The sequence below is a fragment of the Neopelma chrysocephalum genome, unplaced genomic scaffold, assembly GCF_003984885.1.
Source record: "Neopelma chrysocephalum unplaced genomic scaffold, ASM398488v2 Primary Assembly neopelma1_70, whole genome shotgun sequence".
Classification (NCBI taxonomy): Eukaryota; Metazoa; Chordata; class Aves; order Passeriformes; family Pipridae; genus Neopelma; species Neopelma chrysocephalum.
The window spans coordinates 6,117,696-6,131,525 of record NW_020897730.1 but is presented as its reverse complement, the minus strand read 5'-3'; the positions used below and the strand labels follow the sequence as shown (position 1 = coordinate 6,131,525).

Here is a 13,830-nt window from a genome sequence, read left to right as displayed (position 1 = left end):
TAATAACATATTTTCATAGTGGCTAACAGGTATGTCATCCTAGAAATTTCTCTCTTGGCTATAGATAAAAGCCCACCATCACCACTCGCTTTTAGCACTACGCAGAAGAGAGAAAATTCCCAGGCACGCAAACCAGTAAAAAGGAAAGGTTGTTCCCAGTATTTACTGTGTGACTCACTCTCACATCTCGTCATTTATCACCTATGCTACCTTTAGGGTTCCCCTGCTATGCACAGACTCCTGTTGGGAGGGCACAGGCCCCCGCACAGCCAGGGCTCGCTCTTTCTGTTTCAACCTTTCCTTAGTCCTCCTTGTTCTTTCCCACCTTCTCTTACGAGGCCCTCCAATGGGAAATGGAGAAGGATATAAGTAAACTTTTCATTTTAAACATTTATAAAAGGGCAAGTTACTTCATTCTTATTAAGCAGAGCCTTTTATGGAATTTCCCTAACAAGTCCTAACTTTACGATGTGCCGCTGGGAGATCAGCCCTGTGTCGCTCGCTGGGGCTGTCACTGGAGCAGAGGACCTTGTAAAAGCACATTGCTCAAGTGACCAAGATTTATGCTTCCAGAGTTTACATGCATTGTGTTATTAGATAAGGTTCAACCTGCAAGGTGCTTTTTGGCCATGCTTCAAACAGCCTTGGGGTTTCAATTAAAATGAGCAACCACAGCTCTGGCAGGAAGAATCACAGGGGTCAAACCCAGCCTCCCCACATCAGAGACAATTAGGGCTTGAATACAAACCCACCACGGATGGCTATCAACCAGGCACTTGCACTATGGAAAGACAACTCCTGTAAAACAGCTTATTGTGCTTGTGAGGGGAACTGCCCAAAGAAAAAAAAAAAAACAAAAACAAAAACCAAAACACACACACAAAAGTAACCATGGGAAATAACCTTTCATTTTTTTCGTATAAATTGCAATATCTGGTGAGCGAGTTGTACTATCACTACATGTTCTCTTGTGCCTGGTTTAACAAGAGCAGCAGTCAAATGGCAGATGCTGATCTGAGATATTATTCCTGGTTTTCACTGTCACGGCTCAGATGAAAAATATGCCTAAGCCTGTATATGACCGGAACAGATACCCACAGGCAGAATCTTGCTGCCATATATAAAGACAAGGCTTTGGAAAGCAGAATACAAGAGGAAACCACACTGACTGCTCTTATCCACAAAATTCTTTCCATTATTCAACATTTTAAAAATTAAACATGTAAACTCTAATATTACTGTTAATACGAACATCATAGTTCACAGAAATTATTAAACAAAGAGCCATCTTTAGCATATTCCTGTTATTAAAATACTTAATAATCAACAACCTAGTACAAGACTGAAGATATTACTAGGGCTATAACATGCTGCTGGAAAGAAAAATGTCACAGGTAAATATTTTTGCAACCATTCCTCCTCCTCCCTGTCTTTTCAGACTCTGTGGTTTAAAAGGGAATAGATGGATTCAGTGGGTACTGCAAGGTCAACGCTCTATAACTCGAAGATTTTTATCCCCTCATTTCATGCACTGTATTTTGTTTTCTACTATAATAAGCCAAGATCATTAATATTTCAAGACCTGAAGAAAGCTCTCCAAACACAGTAGTTGCTCCTTAAGCACACACAGCCATTTTGCTTCAAAAATCACCTACTCCTGAAGAGAGTTTCCTTCATTTTAGTGTGCTCAGAGATTCACCACATTTCATAACAAACATAAAAGGGCATTAGAGAATGTGCTGCATTAAACCAGTAGTTCTTTGCCCCCAAGAGCTCCATGGTACCGTCACTTAAAAACTCGAACCTAATCCTGTAAAAGCTGTTCTTAGCATGAAGTGCTGCTGACACACCTATTACAACCAGTGCCTGTTAAGGCTATGGATGGGCTTTTTTTGAAGGTTAATGATTTAGTAGGCAAACAAGAAGTCTGTACAGAACCTGTTCCCTGGAAGTCTTTATTGCTTGCTCATGACAAATCTTCACGCGGCTGCTTTTCTAGGAAGGATTTGCTGGGTGAGACCCAGCATGAATGGGGTTCTTACACAGTTTTCGAAAGATGCCATTGTAAAAAGATTAGTTCACATGTGCAATGCAAACTTTGAGTTCAATTTCTTAGCTTTGCCTTAATTAGCTCTTTCTGTTAGGGTTTTTTTTTTTTAAAAGAAGGAAAATCTTTTCTCACATTCAGATCACCCACTAGCATAACACGGTTACAATCGACTCCACTGGATTCAAGGGAAATTTTTAAATCAAGTATTTTCAGCTCACAGTTTTTCCTCAGAACAAATCCCATTGATTTTAAATGGACATCAGCTTGAAATAATCATGCTGATGTCTTTGAGTTATAATATTAAACTCTATTTGATTTCTATTTCTATTAAAGTGAGACAGGATTTGGCAAACATTGCTGGTCATTATTACATGTCTTTTTCCTTCTTTTTTTTTTTGAAATTTACCAGAGTTATACATGTTAAAACTGCAAAAATTGCTCTGAAGAATTATGGAACTCCAGTCAAATCTAGATGTAATTTTTCTCAAGCTGTTTTTCAAACTCCATTTTCTCATTAAAACCTGACTTTCAGATTCATGGCTTCCTGAAAAAAAAAAAAAAAAAAAGAAAGAATAAATGTGTGGGCTGGAGAGTCTGTTTGCTTGGTCTCTGCAAATGCTGAATTTTCTATTAGAAAATTTCAGACAGCAATTTAAGAATTCAAAAATTCATCTTATAATGGAGGGGGCTCTAAGCACATTCTTTTTTAACACAAGTACAACAAAATATACATATTCAATTGGTTTTGACCATTTTTAAATAAGCTGTGGTGTTTCTTATATTGGGTATGGGGGAATCTTTAAAAAATTTTTCTTGCAAATTTAAAGTTGTTGAAAAAAACCCCAGTACCTCCTTTTAAATTTTTCCTTTATTATTGTGGAAATGGCAATGAATCATTCCATCATATATTGGAAAAGGCTTGGCATGCTTAATAGTCCTTTAAAAAAAAAAAGTATAATGTCTTATAAAGGGTTGGATAAAGAAATCATCCCAACCTCTTTGTTGAAAAGTCCCTAAATAATTAAAAATGCAGTGCATATCTTAAAAACATCTCAGGGAGCTCCAAGCAGAGACTTTGGTAGTGCTGTGAAGGCAGCGCTTGGTTCCTCACTCAAGGAGAATGAGCAGGATCTGAGGCAGGGTAGGGAGAGACCCTGGATCCCGGCAGGGCTGGTCAGGCTCTGAACAGTGACAGGATGGGGAAGGTCCAAGCAGGCCAGCCCTGAGCTGAAAACTGCTGGGCAGGAGCTCGGGCAGCAGCCCTGGCAACCAGGGACCAAGGCCAGGAGAAACATCCTACCTGAGCCTCAGCCTCTGCTGATGAGGAGAACTTGCAACTGAGAAAATACTGATTTCCATTAGAAGCTAATCAATAGGGTGAAAAACAAGCACAGAAACGTGGCTTTGCCCAAGTAAATCTAGTTAAGTCAGTGAACTGATAATAGAAGAAAATTTGGCATAGATGTTCTGAAGTGTTTTTTTACAGAAAGCCCAGTGGGATGCAGTCCTTCACAGGCCAGCATCACTGGCTAAAGAGCCATTGCCTTAGAGATCCCTGTGCCAAGGGCTTAAGTCTCCACACGAACACCACAAGGAAAGGGCCCTCAACCAGGTCAGGACCACAACCAAACAGAAACCACGTTCCTGCTGCACCCTCCTGCCCAAAACGGACCTACCTGTGCACCACCAACAACATTTATTATCACAGGCAAGTGAGTACTACAGCTAAAATCTGTGGAGTTGGCTGAAATTTGAAGCAGGAAAATGTATTAGCTACATGCTCAAAAAAACCTCAAAATTCCTTGAGATTTTGAATCAAATCTCCCTCTACACACAACAGAAGAGGGAAAACTTCTTTTAAGTCAATAACTGTAGCCAAGTTTAAACAAAGATCCTAAAATAGTACCCTTGGTGAAATGAAGGACAGAGCAAATAATTTAATAAGAGATATTTCAATGTCAGGCTTATAGATTTCAGTGAGAAAAGAAATTTGTGTTTAAAGACTTGAAAAAATACTTTGATAGCATATTTGATGTCTTTCATCACTGGTTACTTTTTCTTCAGCTCTTCTCTCTCTGGAAATATTTTAAGCTCATGTTTTAACTGCACCCTTAGGAACAAAAAGTTACTTTTATTTTTCCCCTTGAATGTTGTTCTTAGTCTTTAAGAGGATGGATTTTCTCTCTTGGATTGTAACAAAACCACATCTGCCACATAAGTAGGCAGCATCTTCTCAGCTTTCTTTTACTGTTATTACCATTTCTGAACAGATTTTTGTGTGTTAATTATAGAACTCAATCGTTTGGATAGTCTCTTTTGATGAGCTTTCTGCCCTGCACCATGAACCCCTCCGTTATTGTACAGCTGTTTTACTTCCAAATGCTCATCAGGGTTTTCTAATTGTCAAGCTGTCCCAGCAACTAGTTCTTTTGACCTAAAAGTCAAAGAAAGGGAGTCACCCTTGTCTCCCCAACATGAATACCGCAGGGGTCCCAGTGGCCCCCTGATACAAACGAGACAATGCCTTTCCAGATCATTGCCACTACAAGCATAATTGGGTTTTGGGTGAAATGAGAAGATTTAAAACAGGATGAATTAATGAGTTTCTTGTAAAATTAAGTCGTCCTCCTGGTCCAATCTAATCATTCACTGTAATGCCCCTGAGGGTGATAAATAAAGATCCTTAGAAGCCAACGGGGGGAAGAAAAAGCTTTCTCTTGAGCCTTTCTTAAAAGTCAAGTAGTAGAATCTGATGTGATGTACCAAATGCTGTTTCCAAATAATGTCAGATTCCTTTGATCTTCACACTGTAAGATCTTTGCCTCCTATTAACAATGACTGTACTACTGCTACAAATTAAAAGGAGTTCCCATTTTTAACTCATATCGCTGATGAGAAAACCAGTATTTCTACAAGCTAAGCATATATTTTTGATGCATGAATGACACAAGGAAACACAAACACAGTCCCACTGGGACACAAGGAAACACAAACAATCTTACTGGGGAAAGAGTCTAGACTGTTTGACTTCAGAGTAGTTTTACTCCATGATCGGGTAACAAAGGTAGGAAGTTAATAACAAAAATAAAGGGAACTTGGAGTACAAATGTACTGTGATTTAAAATCCAAACTCTGCTTAAGCCACTGGAACTGTGCGTGCAAGTACCCTGGCAGGTAAGCACCGTATCTGGTTGGATTTTTCCCAGTGCAGTAATTCTAAATGTCAGAAGAAAGGCACCAGGCATGTGGGGTTCAGCTGCACCACACCACAGAGATGACTCTCTATCAGCTACCTGCACCCACCCAAGGACCTGCAGGTACCACCCCGGCAGGAGGACTCAGTTACGCCCGACCAAACAATGGAGGCTCCGCTCCAGGTGCCTGTTGCAGCCCTTTTGGCATTGGGAAAGGCTTAGCTACAGGCAGCAGGAAGAAGAAGAGGAAGGCAGCATCCCAAGGCAGTAGCCGTAGGTCACAGCAGGACTCAAAAACCTTCGGCAATCCAAGAGTGCATTGTCTGATGTGTATCCATGGAGACGTGGTGATCATCTCATTGACAGGTGGTCAGATTTTTATTTGGCTCACGGGAGACAAGAAATTCCACTGCCTACTTCAGTTTAAGAAGCTAAAAGAAGTGAGGAGCCAGAGAGATCTTTGGTGTGGAAACAAACCACTATCACCATCCGAGGTCTCTTATTGAATCATCAGGAGGGAAAGGGATGAGGCACTCGCTGCCAACTGCAAGGTGTCCATTGCTACAGCCTGTCAAAGACAGCAGGGAGTGGCCATTCACTGATATCAGCCAAATCCCTCTGCACCATCAGGCACATCCCATCAGATCCCATGGACTTAGTCCTCTCCCGTAACACTTCACTTCCACAGACTTTAATGGACCTGGAAGGCCAGCCAGCCAACCTTGCCAGTGAAAGCCAAGGCAAAAAGGCATTTGGTACCTCAGTCCTTGGTCACTAAGTCCTTGGCCATGTCCTTGGTCACTAAGTCTCCTCCCCTGCTGATCAGTGGGACTGCATTTTCCTCAGCCTTCCTTTTGGTGCCTGTAGGAGCAGGCATCCTTGGTGTCCTTCACATCCCTAACCAGGTCCAACTCCAGCCAGGCATTAGCTTTCCTAATGCCTCTCCTACATTCCCAGGCCATGGCTAGACTATAGAATCCCCCTGGGTGCCTGAGCTGTGCCAAGGGCTCCCTGCCCATCCATCCTGGCCTTCTGCTATGTCTCCTTTGCCTTCTGCAGCTGCGATGGGCTGCACGTGTGCTTTCAGCAGATTGTCCTTTACAACCCATCAGCTCATATGGCCTTCTTCACTGCCCTCACGAGGAGAAAGCTCCTGAACAAGCCAAAATCTGCTGTCCTGAATTCCAGAGCTTTAATATTTTTTTCCTAATATACGTGAAGTCCAGTGAAATAAGCCAGGAAAACGAAGAAGTCTCTAGCTCAGAAAAGGGCACAAGCACAACAGGACAGGACATGTGATACAGCAATCTGTTCAAAAGAGAGCTACAGGCACACACAAAACTGCCAAGTGTATGACAAGAACCAGAGTGGCCTATTAATCCCAGCCAAGGAGGTCCTGTTCTCCTGGGTATCATTTTCTTGACACAGCCTTCAGAGCCAGACATTTCTGCTGTGCAGATCCACACTTGGACACCACACACAGCCAGGCACAGACCCACGGCACCACTGGCATCGCTACACTTCCAAATCCTCTCTGCAGGGACAGAGCTTGCATTTTTGGAGTGCCACTCCTAAGCAGCATCAGTTCTCCTGGGTTTTACACAGAGAAATGCTTTGCTTATCTTCTACAGAAATATTTCAAACCAACTTGTATCTCAGCATAATTATGCTGATAACCCAATAATTTCAAAAGCTGAAACCTACTTTATCACTCACCCTTTTCTAAGGAAACTACAGTCAAAAGCATAAAAGAAAAAATTAAATACATATACAGTTCATATGTTAACTAAGTTTGATAGGCACATACATAGAAAAGCCTCAGAATTAAAAATTAGCTTTTATTCTTAAAAACTATTAAGAATTCTGAACTTTGCTACACAGCTGAGAGATCACAACTGCTAAAGAAAAGACCCCCCCCTCAAAAATATATGAATTTGAAAATCTCACATTTCTATGGATTAATAATAATAGCTTATCCAAGCAACCCACATCTTTGCTATAGCTGTGGTATTCAGAGGGAACAGCTGAGGGTAAGTTTGACATGCTCACTGCTGGTCTTTGACAGCACCCTGATCTCACGTTAGCTCTGTCAACCCCACCTGCATAAGCAGCTTCCAGCTCTGCACTGGGGGGAACAGCTGAAAAATCTCACCAAGGCATCTTAAAAGAAAAATCAGCCCCTGGACAAAATATTTGCTGCATCTGGGTTTTGTCTGAAATTAAAACAAAAATTAGAAAGCTAAAAATCCAGGGTGAAAAAATTTGATTGAAAAAAATTTACCACCAAAAAAAAAATAAAATCCTTTCTCTCAGTGAGAAGTCAGCACTTTCCTCAAGGAACGAAAATCCCAACCTGCTCTGCTCTCTACAGGAAGATATTTGCTAGGACTGGCAAAGGCAAGCGAAGCAGCCGGCGGCCACCAGCGGGAAGCATTGGGGACTGTCCCCGCAATGCCACCGGGAGGTGTCCCTTCCTGCCGGTGCAGCAGAGCACTAAAACCACGCACGGCTTCACGTTTAAGTGCTTTAACGAAGAGGAATGTGCTGCCGAACCGGGGACCTGGCACCTCGTGGTTTACATTTTTACTTTTTAAAAACACTTAAACAATAAACAGATGCCCTGGTATGATAAAGATCCCTCTGCTCAGAAACAGCGATAGCTGTGCCCTTTTTGGGAGCAGAGAGCACCAACAATGCCAGCACACTCATGCAAGAGCTCAGGGGATCTTTAAAATACTGCTGCCTGAGCCAAGTGTTCAAATGTTTTGTGCTTCAGAGTGCTCAGGCTGTCACTCTGCTCTATCACAGACTTCATCTAACTTTGAAAGTTTAATCACCTTTATACAAGCTGTGAGATTTAAGAGATGAGTCAACTAATCAGTTTCAAATAATTACTCAATTAGAAAAACAAGTTGACGGTTTCCCTTGAACAGAAGCAGCAGCACAAGGAGAATCACCAAATAAAGATTTTAAAGCAAACCTAAAAAGTTAAGATTTGGGTTTTTTTTTAATAAAACCAGAGAAAATTATGATTTTGTTCTTTAAGCAACTAAATTTTACAGAAAAAAAAACAACTACTGAAGTTTTACCATATATACTCCAGTGAAAGCTGATTAATTGGCCTGAATCTCCACATTAACAAGCCCTAATCCTCTTGTCAGGAGACCTGCTTACAAGCTTCTCTCCCCAGTGGTGTAAAAGCACTGATGAGAACAGAGATCTGTATCTCAAAGCACTGTCCAGCCAGCCTGGGATTATCTCTCATCTCCTAAATCTTAACAGCTCTGTAGAAAGCCAATTAAACCTCCAAAGTTAGATGAAGTCTGTGATAGAGCACAGTATCAGCTTGAGCAGTTTAAGACAGAAAGGCCTAACACAGAGCTCTGACACTGCTGTTTAAAATAACTATTTGCTCCTAATCAGCTGAGGGTCCTGGACTTAGCAAAGAGTGTCCTTATAATGTATTAAAGAGCATCCAACATGTTATTTCCAGTTATTTTAAAACTGCTTGTATTTTATACAGGCTAGAGAGACACTGAAATAATTATTACATTAATACCCTTTAACAAATTGTCTATTGTCAAGAATTTGAGGATTGATCCTGCCCATAAATCCTTTAATGCTGTCTCCTTTGTGCAAGTGGAATTTCCCTCCACAGCAGAACCCAGCATAGCTGTAATGTTTTCTGCTACTGTTTGAACTTGTATCATGAGTGTGATGGAGCCACATCACGCCAGCACACTAAAAACTACAGTGTTTTTCTGGGCTTCTTTATTCTTGGTTTAACTGTGAACAGCCCAGAACAGAGTTCAAGCTCCTATCTCCAGAGCTATAGCAAGATGCCTTAATATGGTTTAATCATCACATCCTCTCTAGATGGCTGTATGACATTATTTAAAAAAAAAAGAAAGCCAATAAAAAAACCACCCAACTATTTTGGTCTCCCCAGAGAATTGCTTGACACAAAGGTTTTGGGAGATGTCTAAATATAGACAGTTCTGGTGGGATCCGGGTCTATGCAAGATAACAACTCTGCACTATTTTTGACTGTTTAACAAAGATGCTGGGAACACAATGGCTTCAAACAAACACTGCTTTGGCTCTCCCCAGCACTACAGAAAATAGATGAGGTGCTTACAGAATCACAGAGTCTTTTAGGCTGGAAAAAAACAAGGAGTCCAACCCGCTAACCCAGCACTGCCAAGTCCACCACTAAACCATGTCCCTAAGTGCCACACCCACACATCTTTTAAATACCTCTGCTTCTTAGAGACTTCCATCAACACCACTGTAAAAAACTATCAATCCTCTACTAAGTAGAACATCAATCAAAATAGTGGCATGCAAATCATGATCCATTAAGTACTTCACACTTGATTACCCACGACATTTTAGAGAGGGTCATACATTGATGAGTTGCTTCTCTCTTCTTTGCCCTTTGCGATTTGGAGTACATAACCACTTTTAGTTCATTACCAATGCAAAATTTAGCACTAAGCTCAACTTCAACAAGAGGAAAACAGCAGCTCAATTGTTTGTCCTTTTCTCCTTAAATTTGCTCAGTCTGCATGTTTCTCTACTTTACACAAATCACACCTTTCCAGAAGTGTTGGACTTGAGGCACATGCAGGTGCACCCTTGTTTAAATGTGGCATTTGCTACCAAAGACATTCTAAAAGTGGAAGACTCAAACCACCCAGGATTTTCCTCGACACTTTTCTTCCCCCAGCTTTCTCCTAGATGTGAAAATCAGTGTGAAGTTTCATAGAATGGTTAAGGTTGGTAAGGACCACTGGAGGTCGTCTAGTCCAACCTCCCTGCTCAAGCAGGGTCCCCTAGAGCACATTACTCAGGATTATTTCCAGACAGTTTTTTAATAGCTCCAGGGAAGAAGATTTGCCCCTCACTGGGCTAATTTACAACCCCCCCCAAACATGCCAGGAGCTATCTGGAAGCTATTCTTCTGCATTTGTTCTCACAGCCTGAAGCTTCACAACGAGATGCGATCTCACAGCTACATCGGAGACCAAGACAGGTGTAATTCCTGGCTCTGCCACAGAGGCTGAGGACAGGTTGCCTGACCTGCCTCTGGCATTCATGGACATAGTCTGTATCATGGTTTTAAGAGGAAACATCATTCACTTTCCTCCCACCTGGTCTGGCCTCACCTTCTGCTCACTAACTTCCAGGTCATCTCTCTGCAGGTATGGGAGGTTCCCGCATATGGATAACCCTTTCTCACAGGAGTCAATGGCAAGAAAGAAGCAGGGAATAGTGGAAAAGAAAGCATGGCTGCTCCTTTGGGGCCCCTAAATTGAAGGGTGTAACTACACATACACCCAGTGTGTAAACTTCTGTATCCCTGCCTCAGATTATCCATTTGGAAAGCGGCAATAAGATTCACAATAGATACATCTAAGAGCTGTTGTGAGGTTTAATTAAGCAATAGAGCACTTGGAGATCTCCAGATAACAAGGCGCCCATATAAGAGAGGAGGTGATTACTTCTGATGAAACAAATCATGACAACAACCTGGCTCAGCAGGGAATACCCAGGGCTGTGTCAATTCTCCTTTTACAGCCCTGATGGAGGAAGCTTGTGGAGATTGTTCCCTGCTCTTTTGCATCTCAGGCTTTGGCAGGATGTTCGAGAGGATGCAGAGAAATGCCTGCATTGGCTGCACGCGCAGAGATGTGAAATACAATCCCTATTTAAAAATCAAAGAGCTGGGAATCTGCTCCTGTCAACAAGCCTTTCAATAGGGAAGAATAATTTAACAAGAATAGATGAAATCTCCCACCTTAGGGTGATCTGGGTGGCTGTGAGGAGAAACGCGTTTTGGCAATTCCCACATTCTTTTGTCAAACTTCTGTTGTCTGGGAAAGAGCAGAGTGCCAGAAGCCCTTGCAGGTGAATACCTTGGCTGTTTCATGCTCACTTGATTCAGAGCAATAACGTGTTTATCTAGATGTTTGGAAAGTTATTAATGAGATCAGCAAATCCTTTCCATGTATAAATTATAAATCACCTTCAGCAATGCCATGTAAATTATCAAGTCAAGTGAGAACATGCTTATTTATCTGTGACAGTCTTTTATCACCAATAAATAAAAGCAAGGCAGGAATTACCTCAGGATAAAATAGCACTGAAGCACCATCGGTTAGGTCACGAACAGAAACACCAGCACAGCAGAACCCCTGTATCAAGACATCCTGAAGGATTTGCCAGGAGTGGCACTGCACCAATCCAGAAGGAGTAGGAAGGCAGAGCGTGCTGTCCAAGCTGCGCTGCTGACCCCATTCAGGTGCACTCAGAATGCTTTCCACCACACCGGTGCATCAGCATCTGCAGAGAGCAGATGTGTCCCTCGAGACTGCACTCAGTACCTTTTCTCATCATCACACATCCCTGCAGAGCGAAGGAAAGGAACTGGATGCACAGAGGCTGGTTTGGGGGACATGTTGTAGCAGCCCCATCAAGCAAGAAGTTCGGAAAAGGAGCAGCTAGAGAGATACCAGTTTTATGAGTGGCTGGTGTGAGTTCTGGATAAGAATAATTGTAATTTGAGCCAAACTTGGCTTTTAAATCCTCTACCATCCTGAATTCACAAGATATATCATGCACTAATTCCTTTAACTGATGTATAGTATCTTTATATCAGAGTTCTGCCCATCCATCTTTCAGGTTGGGACAACCCACAGATTTACAACACAGCTGCTGCTCTAAGAGTACAGGATTTGGCCCAGTTGTGCAATGGGCATGTCACCAGGTAAATTTTAAAGTAGGGGTGTTTTTATGGAGGCAGCCATTTAATGAATGCTTTAAGCCAAGTTTTTCTTCAAGAGTTCTGCAGAAAGTTTCCCTTTGTATGAGAAGGTACATTAAAAAATATATGAAATAAAATCCTGAGGAAAGGAATTGCAGAAACTGATGTTAGGCATGACCAAAAATAGTTGTGATAGGTCTCTTCTCCCCCAGCTTAGTCTTTGCCATACAGCTCCAGGGAGGCTCTCCACAGACACACCAGTGAGCAGGTGAAAATGATGAATTACAAGAGGGTGGCAGGGGCCCTCTGACTCACTCCAGGGGAAGCATCCAGAGAATGAATCCATCTCTACCAGAGCAAAGCTGAAAGCTTACACAGTGGAGGTGCCTGTTGGTCCTGTGGGAGATGGAGCTCACACTCCGGGCACGGCAGGAGGCACACAAACCACGGCATGATAACACAGCTTCAAGACAAGACTAGTTCCAGCACGAGGAACAAGCCCACAGCTGAGCCAACTGCTAAAGCAGATTAAGACTTCTCAGGTGACTGGGTTAACGCTCTCCAGTGCTGATGAACAAGTGACAGGTTTCTTTATCCTCTCCATGCAGATCACCGGATGCCAGACCTACCCCCAGCAGGGGACGCCGAGCCGTCCGTCCCCCGTGGGGCTCTGCCACATCACCCTGAACCTCCTGTGCCCCTGGTTACCAGAGCAGGTACCCAGAGAGCACAGCCCATGGGCTGGGATACAGGTTAGGACACAGCCCAGCCTGCAGAGCCTGTACTCTGGCATTGGTGACACACAAGAAGGAAAGCTTTCTTCCGAATTCCTGCTGGATGTCGTACAGCTGCTAATTGGGAGAAAGTGACAAAACAAACACAATTTTGCTTCTAATCTGGAAAGGCATCCATCTCCAACAAAACTATTGGCAAATGAACCTAACAATAACATCTCATTTTGGCTCAGAGGCCCTCATGGCTGACATGATAGAGCTATTTATTCAAATATCTGCATAATACGTAAATTAGTGAAAGACAATAATCCATGAAGCTATTTAGAAATGGCCAAAAGCACCACTGACTTCAGTCCAGGCCACAAAAATTTACTCTAGCAAAGAAATGCAGTGGTGAGACTGGAGTTGGCGTGTGACTCACATCCACCCTGATCACCTCACTCTCTTCCTGATACGATAACTTATCAGCTCAGAGTTCTTATGAGCACTATTTTATCTACTCTAACTAAACCATATCAAGACCTAATTTTGCCTCAACAATTAACAGAATGCTATCACCAACATCCAAATTGCATCTAAGATAGTTTAGAAGAGTAAGGTTTTAAAATGCTGTCGACAAGATGATCTGACACAAGTTAAATATGCTTGGGCATGCAAGACCATCCATTTGCAGCACATATTTTTCACTTTTCTGAAGATCCAAAATTCACACAGAGTAACCTTCACTTCCTACCTTCAGCCAAGACAGAAGACCTGAGGAAGAAATGTTTCCTTTTTTCTCTCTGCTTCTGTCAACTATCAGTGGATTCATGCCAAAATAGAAAAAAAATACCCTGCAAAACTTCATTGTCTTCCTGGTGTTCCTCTGACTGTCAAATTTCATACAGTGAGGCACCTTACGACTACAGATGGATAATCCTCAGGAGCAGCCCCAGCAGCCACCTGTGGCCACCAGAGCCTTTTTCCCTGTGCCCACCCCACAGAAGGATTATTTGCACTCTGCCTTTGACCACCAAAACCAAGTTCACTGAGAATTTGTTAGGTTGCCCCACCAAGAAGTCCTTCCAGGACCACCATTTGCTTGAA

General features: G+C 42.4%; 1 protein-coding gene across 1 annotated transcript in view; it reads right to left on the bottom strand.

Annotated features, from left to right (window-relative positions):
* EPHA4 (EPH receptor A4) overlaps window positions 1-13,830 on the bottom strand; it is a 101,181-nt gene that overhangs the window by 59,780 nt on the left and 27,571 nt on the right. The gene's annotated exons all lie outside the window — the stretch shown is intronic.